This window comes from Arachis duranensis, chromosome 8, assembly GCF_000817695.3.
Source record: "Arachis duranensis cultivar V14167 chromosome 8, aradu.V14167.gnm2.J7QH, whole genome shotgun sequence".
In the NCBI taxonomy this organism is placed as follows: Eukaryota; Viridiplantae; Streptophyta; class Magnoliopsida; order Fabales; family Fabaceae; genus Arachis; species Arachis duranensis.
The window spans coordinates 15030616-15042429 of record NC_029779.3 but is presented as its reverse complement, the minus strand read 5'-3'; positions in this window follow the sequence as shown (position 1 = coordinate 15042429).

The following is an 11814-nucleotide window of genomic DNA, read 5'->3' as shown; positions in this document are numbered from 1 at the left end:
TATATTTTTATGTATAAAATTTTAATATAAATTATTACTAATTAAATACTAATAAAAAATAATAATATTTATTAATTATGTAACGTTTCTTAATAATAATAATAATAACAGGGAAGGACAGAAAATGGAAATTATTTTGATAAATATTTGTTAACATAGTTGTTAGTGTAATTTGAGTCAATACATTATCAATTCACAACTAAACAAATTTAAGTGTAACACAAAATTCATGTAATTAATAAAATAGTAACAATAATACACTAACACATGAAATACTATAATAAGTTAATAATTATGTTTAGATAACATTATTAATTAATATTAGTGTATTTTTTCATTATTATTTCAATTTTCAAATCTGCTATATATATTGATCCATGGAAGCAGGAAGAGGGGTAGTTATGTCTTTTTGCCCCAAATCTCTACAATCCGAAACATAATATATATTATTTAATTGGGCATTTGTGCTGGAAAGTTTGACCCACAGGGTTATGTGGAACCAAAAAGGATGGAGCTACTACTACTCATTAGTTATTATCAATTTATCATGTCAGGTTCTTTGTATGTTGAAAGCATTGCAATGTGAATTTTGTCCTTCTACCTCTCTTTCTCAAAACTTTTTTCACTTTGGGTCCCACTTTTCAAATGCTTCCAAAGTTTGGCTTAGCCTCACAAAATTCAAATGAGTTGGTGGTCTTGTTTTGTTTTGTTCTTTCCCCTACACTACTATAGTACTACTAATTAATTACTACCCTAGATACCATGTATTCAATGTACTTGATACAAATCGTACATGCAATCGAATTAAATTGGTGGAATAGTTAATTTTTTCGTTTTTTTTAAATAAGTATTAGGATTTTGAATTTATGAAGAGTGTTAGGGTCAATAATTTTTATGATTTGTAGTCATTAAGTAACTATTAATAAAGATTTTAATGGTATGAGATTGGTATGAAATTTCATCCAATAACTTATTTTTCTTTGTTGATTACATACTGACCATAACTTAATAAAATTGCTGGTCCTAAACTTTTCTTTTTTTTTATATACTCCATAATTTTTTGGTAAATGACATAGATATTTTTTTGAAAGATATGATACTGCATCATATATATTAGTTATTCATTTATTTTTATGTATAAGTACTGGTTTCCAAAAAACAGAGACAAACAAAAGAAAATTACAAAAATATACCAAAAGCTAATATAGCCAATGAAGCTCTTTATTATTACACTTAGATTTTTTTAGCATCATGACAAAATAATTAAGGCAGAAACTCACCTGCAGTCGACTGCAGGTGAAGTTGTTTCTGGATGGCTGACATGTGTTACTATATGGTTTAAAAAAAATCAGTTTATTTTATATAAATGATTTATTTAAAAAAATCGGTTTAAATTGAACCAAACAGTTACTTTTATTCTCTTCTTCTTCGTTTCACACGTAAAATTCGTTCTCTTTCAATCCCTTTTTCAGAACTAATATAAAACTTTCAATTAGGTATGTTCCTTTTATTTATATTATTTAATCAAATTTATTATTTCAAATGTATTTCTTAATTTATGGTTTTATTCATTCCTCTGTGAATGATGAAAATTATTTAATAAATACGTACATATTTATGTCATCACACCATTTTGATGTTCAGGATCATAAATACCAAGATAATTCATGGCAATTTCATATGATGGAAGACAAAAATGTAATTATGGTATAACGTAGACTAGTTTGATAGCATGAACATTGTTGAAATTTTGGCATGATCTCTTTCATATTTGTTATATATCTCTTTAGTTGGTGATGTTATAATTTATTGTGATGATATGATGGTAGTTTAATTGTATGAGTTAGGTCCTTTTTATTTGGTTGAATTTTTTCTATGGCTATCCTATTCTTGATGGCAATGTCAAAATAAATATTTTCATTAGTTGTTTTTTTTTTTTCTCTACTTTTGAATCAATTTTATTTTGAAAAAATTTATTAAAAATTTTTGTTGTAAACAAAATTAATAATATTATGTTCAATTATTTAAGGAGACCAAATTAATATTTTGATTAGATACTTTTGTTTTATTGAAAATAAATTCTAATTTCATTAAAAAATAAATTTTAGTTGATAGGTAAAAACACAAAAACGTGCATGATAGTGAAATCATAATTTCTAGACAAGTAAATTATAGTTTTATTATCTTAAAAAAATAATTTATTTATAGAATAATATTGAAAAATCAACAATAATTTGCATGAAAATAGTTTATTAGTAAAATAAAAGTTAATTGATTGATTACCATAAAATTTAATTTAACGATAAATTTGTAATTGAACATATTTTTACAACTTAATTTAAAATCTGTTTACAGCTTAATTTAAAAGCAACTGAAAATGTAAGTTATGGAAAACAAAACAAAACTCATCAAGAAAATAGAAACAGAGACAAAAAAAAAGACAGATAATATTATTTATGCCATTCTTATAAAAAATAACCGTGAATTTTGTTTCTTTTTCAGAATACTAAATTTTACTTTTTCAAACAATTTGTATATATATATATTTGACAAAAATTAAATAAAAAAAGTTCAGATAAATTTAAAGAAAAATTGGTCAATATGAATGAAGAAAAAAGAACATATCAAATTCATCTGTTAAGAATTTAGGAATAACACGTAGAAAGAATTTAAATTATTTTAAAAGTAGTTATTTGGTCTATTCAAACCGATTTTTTTAAATAAACTATTTGTATAAAATAAATTGGTTTTTTTTAAACCATACAATAACACGTGTCAAACGATCCAGAAACAACTTCACCTGCAGTAGGTGAGTTTCCACCAATAATTAAACTTTTATGAGTACTAAATATGTATTCATATATAATGGTTGATTATTGTACCTAATTTTTTGTATTTATATAGTATTATTGAGTTTTCAGTTAATATCTAATTTACATATACGTATAGAGTAATAGAATAACAAAAATATTATTCGTACACTAAAATTAACTATTAAATGTATAAATATATATGTATAGTTTAATTTATTTTTAATATGTATTTATATTTTAACATATATTTTATATTAATAATTAATTTTAGTGACTAATTTTAATATACACATATCATAGTTTTAGAATAAAATTAAAGCACACTACCATATTAGGAAGAATTCAAGTTTTAATCATAAAGAGAATAATAGTTAGAAGATTAATATTCACTGCAAAAAAAATTATATTTAGTGATAAATATAAATTATTATATGTCTTATTTAATTTATGTTTTGTGATAATTATATATTTGTCATTACTAGTATATGTTATAATGACAATTATGTAATTTTTGTGGTTATTAAAAAGATTTTTACTGGTAATTATATAATAATAATAATAATAATAATAATAATGTAGGAATATGTAACGTCTATGTCATCATAGACATACAACAATTTTCTAGCATACCCTTTTGGCTCATTTTTGGTTTATGACTTATTAATGGCATGTTCCCTATGTATGAAAATTGTTTAAACATCTAAAAATAGATAAATCAATAGCTGATAATAAGATATTCAATAAAAATTAAAAATAGAAAATAATAATTTTAATGTTAGAACGTCAAACCAAAACTAATAATAAATATTTTCTTTATTGTATCTGAGTGTATCCATATAAAGTCACGGATTCTGAACCGTTGGTAAAAGTTTAAACTAATGACTTCTTGATTTTAAAAGCATTGTCATTTTCTTCTTAAGAGCATAAAATTATTGTATCCTGAAATGCCAATAGGTAAATATAAGTCACTTTCTAGTTATCTTGTTACAGTGTAGAATCTAATTAAGACACATGTACGTGTTAGCATTAATAACAACCTAATGATATTTTTGTACGTGTATTATCTATTTATGTGCTTGTTTGGACGTCATTATATCAATAAAAAAATATTTTTTTATTTTTTAGTGTATTTACCAAATTTTTAAGAGTAAAAATTAGAAAAATAAAAAAAATATTTTATTTGAGAAACTAAAATTTATATATTTTTTTAAAAGATCTTTTTTTTTAAAAAATATTTTTCACATAATATATAATAAAAAAAGTATNAAACATAATTAATAAATAAAAAAATCGTTTTACACTATATATCTAAATATAAAATTACTTTTATTTTTGTAAAAAATATTTTTAAAAAATATTATTTAAAAAAAATTTCGAAAATCACGCCCAAATAAATCCTATAACTGAATTAAAATATTACGATCAGTTTCTAAGATGTGTGTTATTAGATTTAATTTATATAATATTGTTTTTATAATTTTGCAAGTTATTTGTTTTTTTGTGTCATTTCTTTTCAATGATTTTCATGATCGACAAAAAGATTTTGCTATGAACAGAGAAACCCTAAAAAGAATTAATAAATTAAAGAAGAAACTGCCTTGCTTTTACTATTGCTAAAGTTTTTCCACAATCAAGTTTGAAATTCAGATAGATACGATGTTTCCTCTTAGAATTTTTCACAGCAATCATGGTTTGAATCAAATATGATCAACCATGCATGCATGGAATATATATCAACCATTACCTACCCTTCACCGAACTTGTGAAATTAAAGTTTAGCACAATGATGAGTCAAGCTTATTTGTAGTGCAATTTCATTAAGAATACAATTAAGAAATTATTTATTATCTATTAATTAATATTAGCTAATTTTAAAAAAATTATTTTTAATATCTTAGTAAAAGAATTATCTGTGCACATATATAGTAAAATAAACATCTTGTCGGTATATGCAAAATCAAGTAAATCAAGTAAAATATCAATAGTATATTCAAATAAACATCCACTTTAAAATTAAAAGAACTATATATTCAATTATTCAGTAAAATCAACATCTGATTTAGTTAATAAAAAACAAGTAATAAGACAGCAACAACAAAAAACACTGGAATTGTGATACAGCGACGGCAGCAACACAAAATTACAAGAGAATGGTTATGACAAAAATAAAAAAAAATTAAAATTATGATTAAATCTAATTAATTTAAAATTTAATTTTTAAAATTAAACTAACTTTCTTTTTTTTAATCTATATTATTTACGTGGTTGAAAAAAATATTGTTCTCTTATACTTTTTATCATAACTAACTCAATTAACTGAACTTTTTTTATAAGAAATAATGTTAAAAGACTATCAAAATTTATTATTTTTAGTCCTTATTTAATCATTATTTTAATTCTTTTAATAGAATTTTTTAATCTAATAACTCAACATTATATTTTATTCTATATTTTTAATCACTGATAATTAATTAATTGCTGATAAAAAACAATAAATTCTAATGGCATATCTAACATTCCTCTTTCTTTATAGATAATAACAGATTTTTAACATACTTAAGTACTTAATTATTATTAAACAATTCCTCTATTGTCTTTGAAAATTCTAATTTCTATTAATGAAAGCGTCCCCATTTAGATTTGTTGAAATCCCATATTCCTTCACGAACATGGGAACCCGATTACGTGGCTAAAATATATATTAGATATTGAAAGTTTGTTGATATTGATATTCTTGTGATGATGATGTCCATTTTACTATTATTTTTCCTCCTTCTTTAGGAACTGCTATATTGTTGTGGGATTCTCTCTATTTTTCGATTGATCTAGCTAGGGAAAAGCAAAATCATTTCGTTTTATTAATCAGTAACTATTACTAAATTGCAATGAAAATAATAAATAAGCCTTTGTTAGAAACACATTATTGATTTATAGTTTAACTAATGTGCTTTAAAGTTTAATTAATTTGTGTCAATGAGTTATAATTCAAATGGTATAGCAATTTTTTATATTTATCTAAAAAATCGTAGATTCAAGTCTTTTTATTTTTAGTAAAAAAAATTTAATTAATTTGCATAAGGTAAATTTTAGTTTCATTAATATATTATATTGGTATTTTGTTAATTTTTTTAAAAAAAAGGCAGATTCCCATATATTTATTGAGTTTTAAAAAATGTACTAATATTAAAAATTAAATTTAATTTTAATATACTGTAGTTAGTATAAAGTAATTTTATATATATACCTAATTATATAACGTCACATTAATAAAAATAATTACATTTTATATTACTGTATAAATTATCATCTAAAAAAACGAATACAATTATACAATATTATTAATACATTAAAATTAAACTCTTAAATATTTAATCAAGAAAAAAAACCTATGTGAAATTTATTAACTAGTTAAAGGTACAATATTAAAGCTCCTATATATAAGATCCTGAGCACACGTGTCTTATTTTAATCAGTTTCCTCACGAATAGTAGCTGCAAAATAAAAAAATAAATAAAATTATAAAGTATGATTAATGTCCATGATATTACATTAATTGGAATTTTAATCAGCCAAACACCAAAACAAATGGCGGATTTCTCATAAACCACCCGACAATAACTGACCCCTCACTCAGCCATTTACTAATTATTAATTAATAAGTATTTGGTTTTCTAATTTTATTGAATTATATATTTATGTATATGTAAACGTTGTGGCCCTTTGCAAAAGGAAGGTTTTAGATTTATTAGCATTAGCTGTTGTGATGACTTATTAATTAATAAAATTATTGTCATATTTGTACCTTATACGTAGAAATATATATTATCCTGTCAGCTCATAGAAACCTAAAACCTTTTATTTGAATACAAATTTTCTTTTTCTTTTTTCTTCATTCTTTTAATAACTTGTTATTCAAAATGTAAACCATTTGTTAAATATTTCACTCAGTTTTACTAGTATTTGTATATATGATTTTTCTCTAAGATGAAGAGAGAGACTATGATTAAATATATTAAAAATTTAATTTTGGTGTACTGCATTAAACCGTTTTATACATTATGTGTGTCATATTAATAAAAATAACTACTTTTTATATTAATTATATAAATAGTCATTAAAAAATTAATTATAATTGCATGATTGTATAAGACATTTTATGCTATCAGTGTATGAAAATTAAACTCATATATTAATAATACCAGTATTTCTAATCCACAATATGTGTTATTATTTGGATACAAATTAAAAATTAACTTAAATGTAAAATTATTTATATAGAATGTAATTTGTGATACTATATACTAATTTATATTTCACTTAATTATTAGAAGAGATATGAACATGAGTGGAATAATCCATTTTTGTTTAACAAATTAAAAAGGTGTGAAAATTTTAATCCAAACCCAAAAACTCATTAATCATATCCACATATTATGGTTTGACCAGGTCAATTCCGGTTAAACTTACTTACATATTGGATCAAATCCTCACATCCTTTTAATTTCATCAATTTGAGATTTTGAGTTGAGATTTTATTCAATTTGATTATATTTGTGAATTTTTAATCTTTTATCAGTTGGATTTAGAATTTAGAATTTAGAATAAATAAATATAAGAAGTTAATTTTTTTATTAGTCAATACTAATTAATTTTTTATTATAAAATTAATTTTTTAATTTTAATTTTTTAAAGAATTTAAAATTTATGATTTAAAATTAAAAATTAAAAATTAACAATTGAGAATAAAAATGATTAAAAAAGTTGATTTATATTAGTTAAAAAATTACTTTTTAATTAAATTGATTTAAAATGTAAAATTTAAAGTTTAGTGAAAATTTATAATATAATGTTTTTCTTTTGTTCACGTTACACTACTTTCAGATACATAGAGTACACCTACCAATTTTTTATTATGAAATGAGTATGAAACTTGGAAGAGAAAGTGACAAATTAATAAGGAGGGTGAAGGAAACACACACACGAGGGGCACAGTAGGGGAAAAAAAATAAAAATAAAAAAATAAAAATTATATATGTGTGGCTGTGAATTGATATGGTTGATAATGGTTGTGTGAGAAAACCGCGGCATTTTGTTCCTACCACCCTAACACCACTAATAATATCATATATGCATGGTTTTCTCAAAAGCCAGTTTTTTAATTCAGGTTTTCATCACAGCCCACAATATCTTATGTTAGTTTCTTTGATTTTCATTTTCTATATATATCACCAAAACCACTAATCTCCCACTTTTTTGTCTTCTAGTATCCATTTGTTTTGGTTACTAGCTAGGCACCAATAATAATAATAATAAAACCGTAGATTATTTTAAGATTTAATTACTTTGTTGATTTTTATATAATTTTACAAAATTTTTAATTAAATTTTTATATTTTTTTTAATTGAGTTTTTGCGTTAATTTTTTTTAATTAAGTTCCTTGTAACAATAATTGATTTAATTATATAGGAATTCAATTAAAAAAATAGTATAAGAATCCAAATAAAGAGAACAAAAATATAAAAACTTAATTAAAAAAAATGATACAAAAAATCAATTAAAAAAATATATAAAGACTTAATTAAAAATTTTATAAAACTATAAAAAATAACAGAATAATTAAACTTTGTTTTAAGTGTCCAAAAAAGCTATAAAATCCATTGCATTACACACAGTATGCAGTATTAATATATTAATAATGAAAGAAAAACAACCTTACCTTAGCTTGCTTCTTCTGTTGAATGGGTAGCTTAGCTAGGTCATCGTTTCTTGCAACTATAATTACTATTTTGTAGATATAGATTTAGTAGCTAATTGGGTTGTTATAGATTTTGGATTTAATTAGCTATACAATTATGGGTTTGTATTCGTACTTTCTAACCATGTGAAGTTTAATTAAGTGAATGTAGTTCTAAATCTTCTTTTGCCAAGAAGCTTTGTCTTTTTTTTTTTTGGCTTTTCTTTATTTATTATTTATTTATTTATAAGAAATACTACATGATAACCAGCAAAATTTATTTTTTTTACTAATATTTAGTTCACTTTAAACATTAAAAATTAAATTCTAAATTTTAAATTCAAAATCTTAAATTCTAATAATGTTAAAATGAAGTGTTAGTTTAAAGTATTGTTTAAAATTGATAAAAAAATATTAGTTCCCAACATTATTATCATTATTTTTTAAATAATGCTAAGAAGCTATTTTTTTTTTCAAAAAATATTATATATTTTTAAAATTATTTTATTTATCTTAAATTCTAAAAATCTAAATCACAAACTGTTAATCTCAAATTTTAAATTATAAACCTAAATTTTAAAATTAATTAATATTGACTAATTAGCATCGCCTAATATTGGAGCGGTTGACCTACCGCCGCTATTTGTTTTGTGGCGGTTAGAAATTACCGCCATCTGATTCTAAAATTGTAGCTATTTGTTTGAACTGATGTATTTAGTGAAATGATTATACATGTATACATAGAGTTAATTGTTAAATTAGCCCTTGAAAAATAAGTCAGTTTACAAATTCGTCTTTAAAAAATTTTATCAATTAAATTAGTCCTCCAAAAAAAATTAATTAATCATTTTTATTCTTCTGTCACACGATTAATAATTTCCATCAACAATTTAGTATATTTTTCTAATTATATAAACCTTAATTCTAATATAACTTAACGACACTAAATTGATAGATTTTTATAAATATATTTATTTAGTGTCTAACTAAATTTGCCAAATATCATATATGATGTGAGTTAACGTTTCATGTTATTAATCATTTGACGAAAACTATTAATTGAGTGACTGAAGAAGGATAAAAATGATTAATTTATAATCTTTAAAAAATCAAATTTAATTGATAAAATTTTTCAAAAACAAATTTAAAAGATGAATATTTTTTAAAAGATATTAGCCACTAGGATAACAACATAAGTGCTAACGAAGAATTAATGTGCATATTAAGAATTAAAAAAATAAAATCTTTTTGTCAAAATATTAGATTTTCAACAATGTTGAATGCATAAAAAAACCTACTACTAATTTATTAGATTCAAATAATTTTTTCATAAAGAAAAGTGTAAATTCAAAAAGATTCAACACAAAAAAGTAAAATGAAAAATCATAAAACATTTTCATCATCCTTATTATATTGTAAAAAAATACACCACTGTTTTTTTTATAATTATATATTCAAAGTTTAGGATTTTGAATTTTGAGGGTCATTTTACTAAAAAAATTATCATAACAAAACTCATAAAAAAAATAATTCCTTTTTTATTAAAAGAAGATTTTTATTTATCTAATAAAAACAATGTCACGTAAACTAACCCATAAATTAAAAAATTAAGTAGGTGTTTAAGATCTTTGAATGATGATCTCAAGTATTGTCTTGTCTAAAAAATTTGAATGAGTTAAACAAGTTGCAAAACAAAATCAAGTGACTGGTGCATATATCATGTAGAATACTACTGTTACATAAGTGAAGAAAATTATAAGAAGGACATGATTTCTTTTTTCATTTACTATTATTTTCTGTAATTAAAGTTTTATGGTTAAAAAAAACTTCAAATAGTAAAATAAACTGTTTTTTTTCTTCATCAAAATTCTTAAAATAGATAAAAAAAAAACTAAAAATAAAAACAAAAAATGAAAATAAATTCCAAGAGAAACCCTAAATTTTGAGCTTTGTCAATATATTTTAACAAAAATGCTTCAAAAATATTAAAAATAATCCAAAACATGTATTTGTATATATTCATATATACTAATAAGATAATCAAACATTCTTTTTATGATAATAAGATAATCCGAAAATTTCATATATATATATATATATATGATAATCCGAAATTTTCACACATTCTTCTAACGAAACAATCAACTACTAATAAGATAATCAAACATTTCATAACAAAATAGTTAACTCAATTTTTTTTTGGGTGATTAACTCAACATTTTTATGAATACTAAATATGTGTTCCTGTACGGTGATCTTTTTTTTTTAATTTAAATATTTGCTTTTACTCTTTTCATCAAAATAATGTTACGTAAATATAAAAAAATTAGTCATTAAATCAACTTTTTATATATATATAACAATATATATTATTTTATGTATTTTTTAATATAATAAAATAATTAATTACTAAAATAATTAAATTGATCGTAATAAAATAATAAATTCTTTTACCGCACTGTAATCAAACTCTTATACGCATACCAGCAAATGAAATGCGCTCTTTAATTATTGCAGACAACTTTCATTTAATATCTCTATAAAAATAAGAAACAATAAATTGTGACACCCTTGTCAAATGGTATAATTTTTTATATTTATTTATATTGCATTTGTTTGATGAGACATAGACATTAATACATAGATATTAATACATAGATATAGTGGTATACGTTTATCGTTTGTTTGCTGAAATACGGATTTTTAAAAGACACGGTGACATATAAATATACATAAAATACATATATCTGGTATTTTTCAAAAAAGATGAAACACGGAGACATATTGATGAAACACAAATATTTATTCTTTTATCCTTAGTAATTTACTCTTGTCCTTATTTTATTGGTGATGATATAAGGTAAAATTGATATTTAATTTATACTGTGTGTCTTGTTCAGTATCACCAAACACAATAAAAAATTTGTGTATCTTTATGTATATGTCTCTTTGTGTATTTGTGTCTGTGTCCATGTATTTAAAAGATAATAAACAATGCAGCCTTAGTAGTGTTTGTTTTGAGGTACTAAGACAGAAATTGAGAGATTGAGACTCAATATCATGTTTGTTGGTTCAGTATTTCAGTACTTTCAAAAAATAGGGACATAGAGGACTAAAATTTTTAGAGATGAAAACTGAAACTTTAATAACATTTTATACCTAAAATATCCTCATTTCAATTAATTAATTCCAATTTTATTCTTTGTACAAATTAATTAAAGTTTTATTTTTGTTTCAATTTCTGTCTCCCCCACTTTACACCAAACA